The sequence below is a fragment of the Acinonyx jubatus genome, chromosome B3 (assembly GCF_027475565.1).
Source record: "Acinonyx jubatus isolate Ajub_Pintada_27869175 chromosome B3, VMU_Ajub_asm_v1.0, whole genome shotgun sequence".
NCBI classification, from domain to species: Eukaryota; Metazoa; Chordata; class Mammalia; order Carnivora; family Felidae; genus Acinonyx; species Acinonyx jubatus.
Genome location: NC_069386.1, coordinates 143,496,244 through 143,513,823, shown reverse-complemented (window position 1 = coordinate 143,513,823; position 17,580 = coordinate 143,496,244). Strand labels below are relative to the sequence as shown.

The following is a 17,580-nucleotide window of genomic DNA, read 5'->3' as shown; positions in this document are numbered from 1 at the left end:
GGGTGCCAACCCACCCCCCTCCAAACCCGTCTGTGCACGGCTGCGGGCAGCTGGGGTCAGTCAGGGCCTGCCCTGCTCTAGGAGCTCTCCCCGGGCCCCAGAACCAGCAGCTGCTTTCACGAGCACAGTGGCCCGGTTGGTCAGTAGAGGCTTGGGTCCGGGAGTGACCTCCACCCCCTTCGTCTGAACACCCACACACACTCACAGGAGCCCGCCATCACTTGCAGACTGTATTTGCCAGCTCGCCTTCCGTTCAACTCGCCTTCCGTTCAACTCGCGTTCGTGACCCTAAAATCGCAGGCATTCGGGAACGTGCCCAGGGTGGCAAAAGCTGAGTCCCCCGATGATCAGGTCCCCCGCTGAGGTCGGAGGAGGGGGTGTCCTGCCTCCCGGTTTCATTCTGCGCCACAAACAAGCGTCCTTCTCCTGCCTGTGCCTGTCCAGGACCGTGTTTTCCACATTTTTGTCCCTGTGGTGGAGATTTCCCTGTTGAAATGGCTAATCCTGTGCTGGGACATGCCTCCCGGAGGACACGCTGGGGTCAGGAAACTTCCTTCAGGTGCTGGTTACAAAGCCGCTGGCCCTGAGCTCAGGGAGAGCGAGTCTGTAGTGTGCAGTTGGCCGTGAACGCCGCAGGTCTGAACTGCGTGGGTCCACTTAGACGGAGATCATTTCTCAATAAACACAGCCTGGTGCTGTAAACGTATCTTCCTTATGGTTTTCTTGCTAACGCTCTTTTCTCTAGCTCACTTCATTGTAAGAGTACAGCGTATGATACACATAGCATACAAATACATATCAACCGACGGTTGACGTTACCAGTAAGGCTTCCGGTCAACCGTGGGCTATGAGTAAAGTCTTGGGGAGTTAAAAGTTATACGTGGATGTTCGACGGTGCGGCGGTCAGTGCTCTTAGCCTCGTTGTGGTTCAAGGGTCAACTCCACACTAAATAAAGCGTTTCTAAACAGAAACACACACAGAACCAGGTCATGCGTTGATCAGCTGGGGAAATGTTGGCCAGAGGCTAGCAGCCTCTAACCCTGTGTCCCCTAGAAGCCAATTCGCTGTTCGTGGTGACCCTAGACCACAACCGCCAGGCCCCCGGGGCTGCCGAGACCGTGAGGACCCCACTGCCAAGTGCAGGGCACAGGGGCACCTGCTCCTTCACTGTCCTCCGCACCCCAGGCCAGGGGCGCTGCCTGCACAGAGGCTGGGGTGTTGGCAGGGGTGGCCAGTCTCCAGGTCTGCAGTCCGTCTGTCTGCGGCCTGCTTCCCTCAGGCACCTGTCTGAGCTGGGGGGTGGCCAGTGGTCCCTGACTCCCTGGGGGGTGCTCGGGGCCATGGCTGGAGATGCGGCCTGCAGAGCAGAGAGGGGCTCTGGGACTCCTGCAGACCCCGGGTGAGACAGGCTGCCCCTCCCCTCCCCGGCCTCCTCTGGTGACCACAGCTGCCCAGGGAAGGTCTAGACGGACAAGTGGGGTTCTGCACAGATAACTCAGTGTGACGGGGGCAGAGAGCAGCTGAGCTCTGACTGGTTTATATACTGGGGGCTGCGTCACCTGTGCCCAAAGAAAGGCTCCTGCAGTTAACCAGGTGGAAGCCGCTGGGACCAGCGGCCTTGGTTCTGGGAACTGGGGGGAGGGAGAAACTGGGGGGCACACCAGATGGAGTCCCTGGGGGACTTCGAGGGTGAGGGGGCCCCCGGGCCCCACGGCTCCCCAAACTCAGTGTCTGCACAAGTCTTTTCTGCCTCACCTTGCCCTTGGCCTTGAAGCTGCAGGTTCAAGGGTGGGTCTTCTCTCCCCTCTAGAGAGGGAAGCAGTCAGGGGGCAGGGGGAGAAGGGGATCGGGTCTCAGGGCAGCGAAGCGGTGGGGGATGGGGAACAGGGGCATTTAGGCTGGCGAGTCGGATTCTCCCCGGTGTTCTTGAAGAGATGGAACCAAGTCTGAAATGCTTGCCGGTGGTTTTGGCTCCTGGACTGTGTTTCTTAGAGACATGGTGCCCAGCCTGGGCGTCGCAGGTCCGTGAAGACTTTATTTTGGGGAAGGAGCCTGTTACCCAAGAATTTATGAATGGGATCCCTGTGGGTGGCTGTGACCCTTCCGGCCAGGGGCCTGCCTCACTCCGACCCACCCCTGGACCTCCAGCCCTGCCCCGGGGTCCCCAATGCCGCAGCCCCCTGTGGTCCCAGCACACCCCACCTTCGGGCCTGGCCCCCAGTTTGCCCAGCCATCCCTGAACTGGGTGCTGAGTGTCGTCAGCTTCAGTGCACCTGAGCTGTCCCACGGCCAGACTAGACTGGAGAGTCACTCGGAGGTGGGGGCCCCTGGTGCCCCAGCTGGCTTGCTCCTTGCCCGACACCCCCGCCCGCCAGGTCTCTGCTCCCACACCCGCCGGCCCACCTTCCCGAGCACCATTCAGGGCCCGGCTTGTGGGCTTGTCTCCCGAGCAGCAGCCGGAGGCTTAAGGGTTAAAAATAACCAAAAAGCTATGACCCCAAGGTGGTTCTTCTGCCCACACTGGCCACGAAGGCTCTCTCCCACACCTCTGCACTGGCGCTGCAGGGGTGACGCCTCCCTCCACTGTGACTCTCTGCCTCTGGGCACCAGGCACCTGTTGTCCCTTGTCTCCACCGAACTTTGACCTCTCTCCGCACAGGCCTGTGTGTCATTTGTCTGCCTGATTAGCCTGTGTTTCTAGACCAGGTGTGGCAGAGGGGTGCCGGGGTGGCGGTTGGAGTGGTTCCCCCCACCTTCCCCGCTCTGCCACAGAACGAACCCTGGACTGTCCCCGCCACATGGGCGGCTCAGGACCCGCCAGGCTCTCCCCGGCTCCTGGGCAAAGCCCTTTGGGGCCGCCCCAGGCACCGTTTCCTCTATCCGTCGACTCCGGTTACTTGGGTCGTATTTTTTAGACTAACCAGAAGTCAGGTGCTAATTTGACAATTTGACAGCGGTGACTGGGCTCGGCCCCTGGTCTCTCGGCCCCGCGGGTGCAGCCCCGCCCTTTGCCAAGTTGGGGGCGGCTCACAGGGCGAGGGCGCCCAGGGGCCGATGGCCACCGAGCCTCTGGATGGTAGGTCCTTCCGGACGTGTCCCCCCGAGCCGGGCTCAGCCGACACAGCGTCTCGTCCCTGAAGGCGACGGACAAGTGTGGCGCCAGGCTTTCTGCTGATGGCTGTCCTGAGGATGACTTCTCTTATTCCCATTTTTAACCGAGTCCCACGTACTCACTGAGCACAGACGCATTCGCAAGATCCAGATTCAAAGCCTGCGGGAGGGGGACAGCGGGAGGCCCCTCCCTGCTTTAGCTTCTCAGGAGCCCTTGACACCCCCCTGCCCCCCCACCCCCACCCCCGGGAGCCAAAGCTGTTTCTCTGCACATTCCAGTCAGTGAATTGCCCCATGGCTGGGTGTCCCGCCCCCCCCACCCCCGTGTTTGCTTTTCCGGCACAGGGCCTGGCTGGGGAGGCGCCCAGGGGTGTTTGCTGAGTGACTCTGTCAGCGTGTAGCTCCATTTCCTCTTGGGAGGGGGCACATGGGTGGGCTGCAGCCTGAGCGAGCCCAGAGAGCAGCCCCTCCGGCCGAGACCCCACCTCACTGCGTGTGGTCTCTCCTCCACTGGCTCCCACTGCTCCAGACCCGACCCCCAGATGGCAGGCTGTGTGTGTGTAAACTTCCCCCAGAAGAGGGCTCCGGGGCTCCATCAGGTGTGTCCTGGCCAGGGGACCCCGGTGACCCCAGCCAACAGAGCCTAGACTCTTCTCCCCGCTCCCCCCCTCCCCCCCCCCCCCCCCGGCCCCGTGCTGGCAGAAGCCGCCAAGTCCTTCTCCCAAAGCTGCTGACTCAGGCCTGAATCATGGCCTGCCTCCCGACACCCGGGAGTGGCTGCTGGTGGGGGCAGTGGCGAGGTGGGGGCTGGGCAGGCTGGGCAAGGGGGGCGGGGGTAGGTGCCGTCTGACCACCACCCGCGTGGTCAGGGAGCGAGTGCCATGGGCTGCATTCCAGAAGTGGGCCTGGGTGGGCCTGACCTGCCTGGAGAGGGCCCCCCTGGAGGCTGGTTACGCCCTGTGGACAGTGGGCAGTGTGGCCCAGTGGTCCAGCCCAGGAGCACTGTAGCCATTGGCCCCGGGGGCCCAGAAGCTGGTTCTGTGCTTATATGCTGCCAGGCACCCCGGCTGCTTGGATCTGGGGCCCCTTGGAGGGAGGGTGGAAACACCGGTCCCACCCAGCTCTTCTGGGGGGTTCAACGGTGTGAGTTGCGTGAAACCCTCTGAGCAGCGCCCTCCTCTCTCTGTGATAAGGAGAGCGATGTTGTGGAGGCAGGCGTAGGGGACCAGGCCCAGGGGTGACCCAGTGGGGACCAGCCGGCCACTGTGGACCAGGGGCTGGGGGGGTGAGAAGTCTGGGGAAGCTCTTTGGACAAGCCTCGGAGCAGGGCAGGGAGAGCAGGGGAAGGGTTAGAAAGGGCGGGGCAGCGATGGGGGAGAGAGACCTGACCTATCAGGAAGGATCCCTGGGTGCAGGGAGGGAGGCAAGGGGGCAGGGCCAGGCCGGCTGTGATGTGCGGGGCCAAGCTGGCCAGAGCTGGTGGGGTAAGACATGAGTGCGTGCGTGCGTGCGTGCGTGCGTGTGTGTGTGTGTGTGTGTGTCAGAGGTCAGCTTCTGGTTTCTGCCACAGGGCAGAAACCTGGTCTGTCGGGAAGACCTGGGAGACAGGGGTGCTGAGCAGTCGAAGGCAGCCAGGCCCCCCCAGTATTTGCTGAGGATGCGCTCAGCTTAGGCTTCCGGAGGCAGGTGGCCATTTACAAAGACTGGGGACACTTGGCAGCTTGTCTTGACCAGCGTGTGCTGACTTCCTCTGGGGCTGCGGTCCTGCTCAGCCAGGACCCCACGGTGTCTCCAGGCCCCGGCCTTGTGCTTCGCCTCATCATGTGGATGTGGGGCAGTGCCCGTGGCTCTGGAACGTGCCGGGGGAAGCTCCGTGGGGACAGAGCGTGGGAGGGAGCCTCAGGCCCTGGCCCGGAAGGCCACCCAGTGTGGCACGTGCCCACGGTGGGCGCCCAGCACGCGACCCGGGGTGCCCGCCAGGCTCAGCCCATCCGCGTCATGCAGCCAGGCCCGGCAGGTGTCACCACGTGTCAAAGACGGGTACCCAGGGCCCAAGGGGCTAGGAGCTCACTCAGGGCCGCACGGAGGGCAGGGCAGGCAGCTCACATCGGGGAGTCTCCCCACCAGAGCAAGTCTCCACAGGCTCCACCTGGAGAAAACCAGCTGTTCAGCACGTGGGCCCCTCCCACCCCGCCCCTCCCACCAGCACACTGGCCCTTCCCGCCCACGACCCCACCCCTCCTCCCACCTACCTGGTCAGGGGGCCAGGGGGCTGTTGTTCCCAACTTACGGAGCCTGACATTCAGAGTGGGGAGCAGCTCACAGGCAGGCAGGGGCACGCCGAGGGTGGGAGAGCCTGCAGGGCTGTCTGGGGACCCCCTGCGGGAGCCCCAGGGGGCCCAGGGACCTACTGACTGGGAGCACTGGTGTCCCCGGCTGGAAGGTGGCCCTCAGGTCAGCCAGCAGGAGGCCCCTTCTGGCCTGGCCACCTGCACAAGCCCCACACGTGGAGGGAGCCACGTGCTGTGGCCTGGGGTCTAGGGTCCTGGACCTCCCCCAGTCGGTGGCCCTGGGCAGAGGGACTGAAGTTCCTTGAGCTCAGTTTCTGCAACCCACCCCCCCACCCCCACAGGGCGCTGGGGGTCGGGGTGGGATGAGAGGGGTGTCGGGGTGTGTGAACAAGGCTCTCTCTGGCAGGGGCACGGAAGAGGGGCTCTAACCACAGCCTTCAGATCTCAGCGCCGTGGCAGGTCAGACGGCTGTGCGTGCCTGCCTGTGTGCGTCTGCGCCCGTGCCCCTGTCCTGGGGGGCGGCTCTGTGGCCTGGCCGGCAGCGGAGAGAGAGAAAGACACGGTGGGGAGGAACTGGAGGGGGTCCCGCAAACTGTCCTTGGGAGGCTTCCAGAAGGAGGGCTCGCAGGTGCGGGGGAGAGCTGTTCTGAATTGAGGGGTCCGGGGTTCCCCAGGGGCGATTCCTGGGTGGATCTGCCCTGCTGGGCTCTGGCTCATACTCATTCCACCCCCCCCACCCCGGGGGAAGGGCTGGTCTGTCCGGTTCCTGCAGCATTCCACACTGACCTCTGGACTTGCTTCTGGAAATTTCTCTGCTCCTTCTCCCTCGGGACTCCCTCTTAGCCCTTCCCCCCTCCTGTACTCAGCCCTCTCCCAGGCGGGTGGAGGTCAGTGTCCCTGAGAACCAGGGCTCAGCCCCCCCCCCCCCCCACCCCCGGGCAGTGCCCCTCCCCTGCCCTACTCCCCACATCTCTCCACATCCTGGGACACCTGGGGAACCCAGAACCACAGGGTCGTCCCCGTTGCCGCCCAGGGGTGTGACGTCAGGTGGGCAGGAAGCCAGAGGCCTCGCTGGGGTCCCCCCAGCCCAGGAGCGCAGAGCCCAGGCCCTGGCCCCGGATCTGCAGCTCCCCCCGCCCCACCCCGGGCCTGGGGAGGGGCGGTCCGGCAGAGACCTCCCAGCCCCTCCCCTGAGTTCTGCAGGGGGAGTGGCGGGCCGGCAGCGGGGGAGGGCAGGCTGCTGTGTGGGGCTGAGGAAGCAGCTGCGGACTGAGTCACGCTCCGGAAAACGAGGGAGGCCGTTTCCATCACCATCTGTCTCCTTGGGAAGAGGAGGAGGAGGAGAGGGCGGGGGAGGGGGCGCGCCGTCCCTGGGCCTGACTGGGGTGGGGGTGGGGGTCTTTCCCAAAGCAGCTCTCACCTCAGCCCCCACGGGGCCCTCCAATTCGGTGGGGGGGGGCTCTCCAATCCGAGGGGGTGCTGTCTGGTGCTCCGCACAGCAAGCCGGGCCTCAAGGGGGCTCTGACCAAGGGGCAACTTGGGGGCTCCCCCGCCCCCAGCTTAGGAACCTCAGAACCTGCACGTCTGTCCTGAGCTTAGCAGGCCGTGGCGGGGAGTGGGGGGGGGGGTAGTCAAGTACCAACCATTCGCCCCCGAGTGCGGTGGTGACCCAGACGTCCCCTGTCCCCTGGGGCTGTGGGAACCTTGGCTCAGCAAATCCCTGAGAACCACCCCCTCACGCCTCGCCCCTTCCCCCTCCGGCAGCTGTGGGAGGGGCTGGGCCAAGTGTCGCTGAAGACCCGCCCCCAGGAGGACTCCCGCCGGCTCTGAGGGGGCTCCAGCCCCTCCCCTTGCCCCTGTGTCACCCTGCCGGCCCTTGGGAGGGGGTGTCCTCTCTGGGCAAGCCCCTAGGCTGTTGCCTTCTCGCTCCTCTGGAATGATGACATTTCCCCGTCATGTCACATGCAGATGGGCAACTGAGGCCCGAGAGAGAAAGGGGCTCCCAGACCCCTAGTCTCCCCAGGACCCCTCCCCCTCAGCTGCAGACCAGGGAGCAGGCTGGATCTGAGGGTTCCAGGGTATGGGATAGGAGGCATAGGTGGGGGCAGGAAGCAGTGGGGGCAGACTGCAGCCTGCCCTCCCCCTGACCACATGCCCCCCTTGAGCAATGTGGGGGGCCCATCGCCCGGCTCCCTAGATGTGTTATCTGCCTCTCTGGGTTCAGGCCGCTAGAGGATATTCAGGGTGATGGTGCAGTGCACCTGACACAGGTCAGAGCCAGCGGGAAGGCCCCCGCTGGCAGGATGGCGCCCTGGTCCCTGAACGCTGGTGGAGGTGCCCATGGGGCTCGGCCTGACCCTGCCACCTGACCCCATGTGGTTCCTGTTCAGGGCACAGAAGTAGTCAGGAGCACTTTAGGTGCAAGAGCCAGAAACCCGACCTGGTGGAGGAAAGGAGACCCAGAGGGATTGCCCCACCGAAGTCCCAGGAGGTAGGAGAAGGCCCCTTTCCCTCTCCTGCTCCCTGCTGGTCTCAGCTCTGCCCCGTCAGCCTTGTCTCCACCCCTCCCCCATGCTGGCGCCTGTAGCACTCCTGGCCTGGGGCCCTTGGAGGAAGGGGATGTTGGTAATGAGGCGCCCCACCCCGGAGAGAGTTCTGGGGACTCCCACCCTCCCGCAGCCTCTGTGGCAGGGGACAGGGTGGGGCCAGGACTGTGGGCTGCTTCCCACAAGGCCTTGGTTCAACAAGGGGGCAGCACTCCAAAAGAGGGGGGCTGGTTTGAAAGACGTCCACAGGTGCCCTGGGCCCGCCTGGTGGGAGCCCCTTCCCTACAGACAGGGGTGGACCTCTCTGGAAAGATGTGGTTCCCAGGGCTCAGGACCCCCAGGTGGGAGGGGGCGTATCCGAGGTTCACCAGCACTGAAGAGGCCTCTGGAGGGCTGCCTGGAGAGGCTGACGAGCTTGGCCGTGGCCATGGGAATGGTCAGCTGTCTGGGAGCGACCCCTTGGTGCTGGGAATTGAGAGGTCACCTTTCATGTGAAATCGGGGGTGGGGGGGGTGGGCAGGCTTTGAAGCCTGTAGGCAAGTCCCCTCCCTCCCACGTCAAGGACGCATGGGGCATGCCCCGGCACACTGGGCTTCCCGCAGCCTGGGGCACAGCAGAGCATTTCCATGTTGCAGATTCAGAGCCTGAGAAGAGTGAGCCCAGAGGTGGTAAGGGGTGTCAGAGCCGAGGTTCTTCCCATCAGCAGGCACTCCCTTTGCTTCTACCCTGGCTCTGTCGCGGGATACTTGAGGCTGCTTAGTGTTAAAACCATTACAGTATCCAATGTCCATCTGTCCATCCATCCACCCATCCATCCACCCGTCTACCCATCCGTCCGTCCATCCATCCATCCATCCGTCCATCCATCCGTCTACCCATCCGTCCGTCCGTCCATCCATCCATCCATCCGTCCATCCATCCGTCCATCCGCCCACCCATCCATCCACCCGTCTACCCATCCGTCCGTCCATCCATCCGTCCATCCGTCCACCCATCCGTCCACCCATCTGTCCACCCATCCATCCATCCATCCACCCATCTACCCATCCGTCCGTCCATCCATCCATCCATCCGTCCACCCACCCATCCATCCATCCATCCACCCATCCATCCATCCACCCGTCTACCCATCCGTCCGTCCATCCATCCATCCATCCATCCATCCATCCGTCCGTCCATCCATCCATCCATCCACCCATCCATCCATCCATCCACCCGTCTACCCATCTGTCCATCCGTCCATCCATCCATCCATCCATCCATCCATCCATCCACCTGTCTACCCATCCGTCCATCCATCCGTCCATCCATCGATCCATCCACCCATCCATCCATCCATCCATCCATCCATCCACCCGTCTACCCATCCGTCCATCCATCCGTCCATCCACCCGTCTACCCATCCATCCGTCCATCCACCCGTCTACCCATCCGTCCGTCCATCCATCCATCCATCCGTCCATCCATCCACCCATCCATCCACCCATCCATCCATCCATCCACCCGTCCATCCATCCATCCATCCATCCATCCATCCATCCATCCATCCGATGTTTATTGGAAGCCTGCCATGTGCTGAGCACAAGTTTGGCACTTGTTAAACCAGGTAAACAAAGGCACAGCAACACCCTTGAGTAGGGTTGCCAAATTTAGTAAATAAAAATACAGGACATCTCGTTAAATTTGAATTTCAGATAAATACTGTTTTAGTCTAAGTATATAACCATGTCCTATGCAGTGTTGGGTATAAGTACGTCCCAGATATGGCATGGGACATACTTATGCTGAAACTTATCTGCTGTTTGCCTGATACTCAGAATTAACTGGACTCTTCTGTGTTATCTGCTAACCCCGCCCTGGTCAGCTGGTAAAACAATGGAAGGACAGACACGTTGACATTCCACGTACAGGATCTGATTCAATCCTTTCCATGAACTTGGCGATATTATCTCCATGTTAAAATCGTAAATACGGAGGCTCAGAGAGGTTAAGAAAGTGCTCAAGGTTACCCAGCTAGTGAGGGCTAAACCAGAGGCACATAAGGAATGGCTTATTTTGAAAAATGCTTGTCATTAAAGTAACAAATAATGTAAAAACTTGCAAAAAGGGTCTGTAAAAGTTGTTTTAAACTTGACCACTGAGAAATAGCCGTCGTTAAATTGCTAAACCATATTCCAGACCTCTTCCTCCGCAAATGCCACGTGGAGAGGGGGAGGCCGGGAATCCCTCACAAGCAGAATGGGGTGATCCTGTCATCCTTTACTCTAAAATCAAACATCAAATTTCTCTCTTTTGGATTCAAACAGAAGGAATTGTTGAATTTCAGAGAAGTATTTTATCACAACAAAGGACGCCGGGGTGGCTAAAAGAACGGGCCTCCTGTGTCTGCAGCCACGGCCGCCACGGCGGAGGCTGAACGAGCCTTGTGGACACGGGGCCGGGGCAGCCTCTCCGGCTTCCTCCTCTCTCTGCATCACTCTTCTCTCTCCTCACTGTGGCTTCGGTGGCTCTGCCCAGGACACTTTCACTGAAGTGGCAATGACACAGACAAGCGCATCCGAAGCCACAGTCTGGACCACCCTGTGGCCAACACGCTGATGGTAGGCCTGGCCCCAGCCGCTGCCCCAAAGCTCCCCTGGGAGCTGCTCGCACTCACGCCCCTACTCAAGGTACCTGGTGCCGTTTGCCCCATGTGTCTCCTTGGCCTTAGTCTCCCTCGTCTGCGTGCCTGCTTTTCTATGGGGTGGTCTATCTTTTTCTTGTTGATTTGCAGGAGCTCTTTATATATTTATACATCCTGGACACAAGCCTTTGCTGCTCATTCGTATTGCAACCGCCCCACCCGCCACCTTTTCTGTCGCAGTTGTGACGCCCGAAGTTTTACCTGTGTTTTAAACTCAGCGAGGGATTTCAGGGGGCCTGGGTGGCTCAGTCGGTTAAGCGTCAGACTTTGGCTCAGGTCATGATCTCAAGGTTCACAAGTTTGAGCCCCACATCTGGCTCTGTGCTGACAGCTCAGAGCCTGGAGCCTGCTTCAGATTCTGTGTCTCCCGCTCTGTGCCCCTCCCCTGGTTTCTCTCTCTCTCAAAAATAATAAATAAATGTTAAAAGATAGTAAATAAACTCGGCGAGGGATTCCAAACGTTGTTTTGCACTATCTTTTGCTCACACATAATCACCCTTTTACGGGTTCTTCACGTTTTTCTGTATTTTCGTGTCTACACCTGGGGTCGTTTTCCTTTAGCCCAAATGCACGGTTCCTCCAGCCTTGCTCTTAGCGCAGGGCGTGGGAGACTTGTCCGGGTCTGATGCACTCTCTCCCGGGAGGGTGTTTTCCGCGGCCCTCTCCCGGGATGTCTTCGGCTTCTGCAACTTCTCTTGGGCGTCAGTCGCCTTTCCTGCTACTTCGCGTGCCCGTCGTGACTGGGGAGCCGTGGAGGCTTGGGGCTGCGTCGTGTTCCCTCTCGCATCGTTCATTTTCTTGTTTTATTGAGCAACTCAAACCGTAAACGCTGTCCCTTCTGCGTGGGATCTCTGTGCCGTTAGCTGAGCTGCTTGGATTGTGTCCCCTGCCCGCGTGGCTCACAGACCAGCCAGGGGTTTGAGCAGAACTTATCAGGGGGTATTCGGGGCTCCCCTTCTGGGGTCTCCTCTGGCCTTCCAGCCACTGCGACCACCCTCAGCTCCGCCCTCTGGTGCTTCAAGCGGCAAGACTGTGGGTTCCGCCGGGGTTTTAGCCTGCCCTCCGACATAGGGCGCCAGCGTGGGATGTGAGTCCCTCCTCCTGAGCATCCACGTCCTACAGCCTGGGTCTGGGTGCCACCGCGCCCGTGCTGTTGGATAGGTGCCTCCGTGTCAGCGATTGTGGACGGTTGTGCACGGAGCTGGTCCATTCGGAGACGCCCGGCCTTTGCTGGGAGCTGCCCTCGGGCAGTTAGGACGGAGGAGGGCTGGAGCCCACAACCCGATCTGGACAGAGCAGGGCAGATGGGGGCGTCACTTGGTGAGACCTGGTCTTGCTCTGGCTAGCCTTGGTTTAGGGGCTGGTCTCATCAGAGATTTAACGGGGAGCCTGGCCGGGCACAGCACCAAGATTTCACAAGTGTTTTGGGGTGTGTGGGACCAACGGTGTGTCGTGTCCGAGGACTTTGCCCCCGTGGCTGTGGGAAGCTTCGCTGGGCTCTCTTTCGGTCACCGACGCTCCCCGCCTGGGCCGAGGTCAGTCCTCAGCCCAGCGCCCAGAACCGGCGGTCGTCAGCCCTCCGAGGGCTCTCCTGTCTCCGGGACTTCAGCTCATTAGGCCACCATGGCCCCACAGCTCTCCGGGCCTTAGCACAGAGGCTCTAGTGTGTGTGGCCCCTCTCGGTCCCCAGAAGGAGTGAGACCTTCCTGGGGGGGGGGGGACCACCCTTCCTCCCCCTGCAGGTCCAGCACCCCCAGCCTCCCGGGGAATAAAGATCAAATGAGAAGCAGGACCAGAAAGTCTGTTGAAATCACTGCTTCTCACATGGCATTTAAAACAAACAAACAAAAAAAGCCCAAGCTTTTAAAACTGGGGGTGCATTTTGCCCCAGCGATACCAATCCTGGGACTTGTCTCAAGGCGATAACTTAGACGGATGGGGCGCGTTCAGGGTGGTCCGGCCGTAGACCAAGATGGTGACCTTGGAACCAGCACTGCGAGGGAGTGGCCAGGGTGCGGAACCGTTCACAACGTCGAAAGAAAAACCCTACAAGCGGTGAATTCCCAATGGTAGGTAATTTGTTGAAAAAAATTTTGGGGGGCGCCTGGGTGGCTCAGTCGGTTAAACGGCCGACTTCGGCTCAGGTCACGATCTCACTGTCCGTGGGTTGGAGCCCCGCGTCGGGCTCCGTGCTGACCGCTCGGAGCCTGGAGCCCGTTTCCGATTCTGGGTCTCCCTCTCTCTCTGCCCCTCCCCCGTTCATGCTCTGTCTCTCTCTCTCTCAAAAATAAATTTAAAAAGTTAAAAAAAAATTTAAAAAAATTTTTTGGTTTACACGTAGTTTGAAGTCACAGTCACTAAAATAATTGTGGCAGATCTGGTGGAATATCGTGTTCTGTTACTGACGGAAGTCAGCAAATTCCAAGGCGGCCTCTGTGCACCACACTTTGGGGATTCGTACCTTTCGGTCGTCTGTATTTTCTGACTTTTTAAAGTAATGACGACTTTTCTGGGGTGTGTGTGTTTGAGGGACGATTTGCATGCAGCGAAACGCACAGGCATTTGACAAGCAGACGGTGGGACCTGCACCCGGGACAAGGAGGGGAGAACTCCCCCCCCCTTCAGAAGGCTCCCCCGTGCCTGTTTCTGGTCCATGATGTGTTGTGGATGACAGATTAGTCACAGGAAGGTGAGTCAAGGCCAGAAGAGAGTCTGAGCTCTGAGAGGTGGTCACGTGGTCCTATCACAGAGCCCCTGTGGCCTGGTGGGGGGCAAATCTGTGCCCTGTTCCTGGTGCCCTGCAGGTGCTGTGGTCTCGCAACCGCCGGAGGCTGCCATCCCTCCAGTCACCCGGGGGTCACCTGGCCAAAGGCACGGAAGGCCTTTGTTACTGGGATGTCACCTGCCCTGGGAGGGGATGCTGCATTCCAGGGACACAGGTCTTTCTATCTCAGCTGCTGGCGCATATCAGCCCTTCTCAGGACCCACCTGGGGCCTCAGTGGCTGTGGGGTGACACCTCCCAACAGCCTCATGGGCAGGGGCAGGCCATCGGGGGCCAGGGCCCCTGGAACTGAGCACCACAGGCTGGGGGCTTAGACGACATTGGTTTCTCTTTCTGGAGGCTGAAGTTCAAGGGCAGGGTGCAGGCAGGGTCAGGTTCCCGGAAGAGGCCCTCCCTGCCCGCAGAGGCCACTTTCTTGCTGTGTCCTCCCACGGCCAGCGGGCTCTGGGGTTTCTGCTCTCGTGAGGGTGCCACCCCACCGGATCAGGACCTTATGACCTCATTTAACCTTGACATCCCCCCCCCCCCCCCAGGCCTGTCTCCAAATCCAGTCACACTGGAATATGGGCTTGAACACGTGAGTTGGAGGGACACAGTTCGGCCCACAGCAGACGGCTATCGAAGCAGGGCCCGCAGAAGGGACCCCGAGCTCCTGGTCCTGGAGGGCACTTTCCCGCGTGGACCCCCACGCCCCCTGGTCTCTTCGCAGGTGTCCGCGGGGCCAACCCTCAGTCTCCAGAACGCTAGGGGGTCCTTTCTCCCACAGCTGTGCCTGAGGGGTCTGGGGGCAAGGTCTGGGGGCAGGGCCATCCGTGGGCGTGGGGGTGGGGCCATCCCAGGGTGTAGGGGCGGGGCCGGCTCTGGGCGTGGGGGCGGGGCACGCGGGGACAGCCCGTGTCCGCTGGAAGGCGGGACAAGTGCGCAGGACGACCTGGAAGCACACACTCGTGTGCGGCAGGGGGATTGCTTCTCTGGTCAAGGTAAGAATTAAAACACCTTCTGTTAAGTACTGTGGCGCTCATTTATTTATTATGGAGGCTAGTGAATAACTCGGCCTTCTTGAAGGGGGACAGTATTTGCCCCTCGCCGCCCCAGAGTCCCTCCCAGCTTCACAGGGCCCCGCGAAGTAGCTGGTGGAGGTTTGCTGTGTGTGTGTGTGGCAGGGGGGTGGTCCCGGCCTCCCCAGGCCCCCAGGCCCTGCTGAGAGAGGAGGGAATGGCCTCGTCCACTACCAGCAGGCTTCCTAGGGGCCCCTCTAACCAGCCACGGGTGCCCACCCTGCCGAAGCTAAGACGTCTCAGCAGAAGAGCAGAGCTCCCGGGGTGGGAGGTGTCTTCCCCACCAGGGCCCCTCCATGGCCTGTCTCCTCTGTCCTGTCCCGGTTCCTGGCTAATGCGGGCTCTTGCCCCGTCCCCCCGGGGGGACCACAGAAGGAGGACAAGGATGGACCCCAGGGGGAAACCCGGGCACTGAGGTTGTCTGGAACGGGGCGGCTGCGGGGCGGTGGGGAGGGCCAGGAGGAGGTGGGGGTCTGGCCCTCCAGGGCGAGGGCTGTTGAGAACAAGGTGATGGCTGCTGGGGAGCCCACCTCCGCCCTCGGCCTCGGCGCCCGGGCGGGCGATTGGTGGTTAGGGAGCCCTCGCCGGGCGGGGGGCTTGCTGAGGGCACTTGCAGGGGGAATATGCCTCCCACATCAGCTCCCCCACCCTCCCACCCGCGGGGGCCCTACAACTCTCCTCCGTTCCGACACCGTCCTCCTGGGGACTGGCCTCAGCCCCCTGGGTCCCACAAGACTGCCCCTCCCCCAACTCCGGATGCCGGTGGCCGTCCTGGTTGTCACCTGTGCCTCTGAGCAGCTGGCTATAGATTGGAGGTTCCAGTGACTCCCTCCGTGGGCCCACCTGGTTGGCTAGGGCAGCTCACAGGGAACACTTTACTCAGTCGATCAGCTGGTCATCGTCAAGGCTAGAACTCAGAACAGCCCAAGAGCTGCAGAGCCGGGCAGGGCGAGGGGAGGGGAGGGGTGGAGCTCCCTCGAGCCCTTGAGCACACGGCTGTCCCCAGTCTCCAAGAGTTCAACCGCCCGAAGCTCTCTGACCCCAACCCCATCCTTCTTTGGCTTTTTACGGAGGCTTGATCAAGTCATTGGCCATAGGTGATCCATTCAACCCCCAGGCCCTCTCCCCTCCCAGAGGCCAGGTGGTTCCTGCTCTCAGATCACAGGCTTGGATCCCTGGCCACCAGTGCGATCCTAGGGGCTTTCCAGCGTCTCCCCATTATGATACAAAAGACACCTTATTGGCTCTTCTCACTTGGAAAACCCCAGGGGGTTAGGGAGCCAGAAGCACGATGCAGAGCAAACATACATTTGGTCTCACGGGAGGCGTCCCCCGTCCCCCTCGGGCTCTGGGGATACGCGACTAGGCCGGGCAGCTCACGACACAGATCCAGAGCCAGAATGCGTATTCTCGGGCCACAGTGGCCAGAGGCGCCGGTGCGCATCCCCTGCTCAGCGTGTGGGGCACCGTCACGGGGACAGATGTACCGAGAATGTGATGTAGATAAGCATGAAGACCTCAAATCAAATACAGCCAACGGGTTAGATCCACGCGAGTAGATAAAGGGGTCCTTTATCAGTAAGAAACAAGAAAAAATCATGAGAAAAGGCAGCAGTAGGTTTGGCAACCATGATCGTAGACGACAAATGGGGACCTGGGCAGCTGAACCTGGGGCAAGTCGTGAGGGCAGGGCCAGCACGGGCAGGGCGACAGGAACCACTGCAGGTAAGACTGGCCGTGTAGAGCGGCAGCGGGAATAAGGCGAGGTGGAGGCCCCCCCCACCCCCCCGGGGCACAGGGGGGTGTGGTCACCCGTCCACCTGCCCAGGGAGGGCACCACGTCAGCGGGGAGGCGAGGGTCAGCAGTCAGGCCACCCTGAGCTCTCAGAGGGACAGATCCACACGGGGACGTGCAGGGTCAACACAGTCGCAGGAAAGGCCAGCTAGACGGCAGGGGGCGGGCAGAGGGACACGGACCTGGGGCAGGTGTGGGAGGAGCAGCACCAGAAACGGATTTCACAGGAGCCTGAGCCGCGGAGTGACTCATGGTCAGAACCTGCACAGACGCTCGAAGGAAAACAGAGGACGAGGAGGAGAGGGTTAGTGTCCCTGCAGGAGACGGGGGCCCACGGGCAGAGAGGCCCACAAAGCCCATGCGGTACCCTGTGCGCCCCTCCGCGTGGGCCACGTGGGCCCCTCCGTGTATTCGCCTCCGTGTGCACCCCTCCATGTGCTCCCTCCATGTGGGCCCCTCCGTGTGCTCCCCTCTGAGTGCTCCCCTCCGCGTGGGCCCCTCTGTGAGCTCCCCTCTAAGTGCTCCCCTCCATGTGGGTCTCCACGCGGGCCTCTCTGTGACTCTCTGCGGGCCTTTCCATGTGAGCTGCTGGAGCTTCCTCACCACATGACGGCTGCCCCCCCCCCCCCCCCCCGCCCCCACAAGTGCTCCGAGAAACCAAGGGGGCGGCCGCCATCCCACGGATGACCTAGTCCCAGAAACCAGCACGGGCGACGTCCTTCACGCGCGCCGTGTGCAACTTTGACCCTGATTTGAAGCAGGTGGGAGCCCACAGGGGCAGGAATTCTGGACGCCGAGGACGCACAGGCCCTCTGGGCGGTTGGCTACCACACGAATACACGACGCAACACTTCAAAACGAGCTTGAAGACCGCAGGAATCACACGATATGTGAAAAATACCGCAAATCAGAATTAGAAATAAACTGAACATTAGTTTGGAAATGAAGATTAGAGCAGAGGGGCCACAAAAGTGGAGGCACACAAAAGCATTTGGAGAAGCATAGAAGGAAGTAAAAACGCATGAAAAGGATTGGAGAGAAAGCGGAAAATCGAGGAAAGGGGCAAAGCGGGGCGCTGGGGTGTCTCCAGGCGCAGCTGCGCCACGGCCAACAAGCGCCCAGACGCGCCTCGACAGGTGGGGGCAGGTGGGCGCGCGGGGCATCTGCTCAGGCGCAGCGGGGCGGCCGCACGGAGGGCGGAGCTGCGGCGTCGCTGGGGGTGTGGGCTGGGACGGCTAACAGGGGTGAGGTGTCCCTTCGGGGCGAGGAAAGGTCCTGAGAGTAGAGCAGGTTCGTGGTTTGGCTGCACGAC

At 61.3% G+C, this 17,580-nt stretch overlaps 2 long non-coding RNA genes across 2 annotated transcripts; both read right to left on the bottom strand.

The window, feature by feature from the left end:
- Positions 1-260: 260 nt before the first annotated feature.
- On the bottom strand, positions 261-7,099 carry LOC128316143 (uncharacterized). Its single transcript, XR_008299757.1, has 3 exons — positions 6,824-7,099; positions 5,365-5,934; positions 261-5,261 (listed from the first exon to the last, which is right to left on the bottom strand). It is a non-coding gene; the product is annotated as an uncharacterized LOC128316143 (long non-coding RNA).
- A 7,331-nt stretch (positions 7,100-14,430) lies between these two features.
- Positions 14,431-16,653, bottom strand: LOC113601487 (uncharacterized). Its single transcript, XR_003422804.2, has 3 exons — positions 16,451-16,653; positions 15,256-16,043; positions 14,431-14,615 (listed from the first exon to the last, which is right to left on the bottom strand). It is a non-coding gene; the product is annotated as an uncharacterized LOC113601487 (long non-coding RNA).
- Between the last annotated feature and the right edge of the window lie 927 nt (positions 16,654-17,580).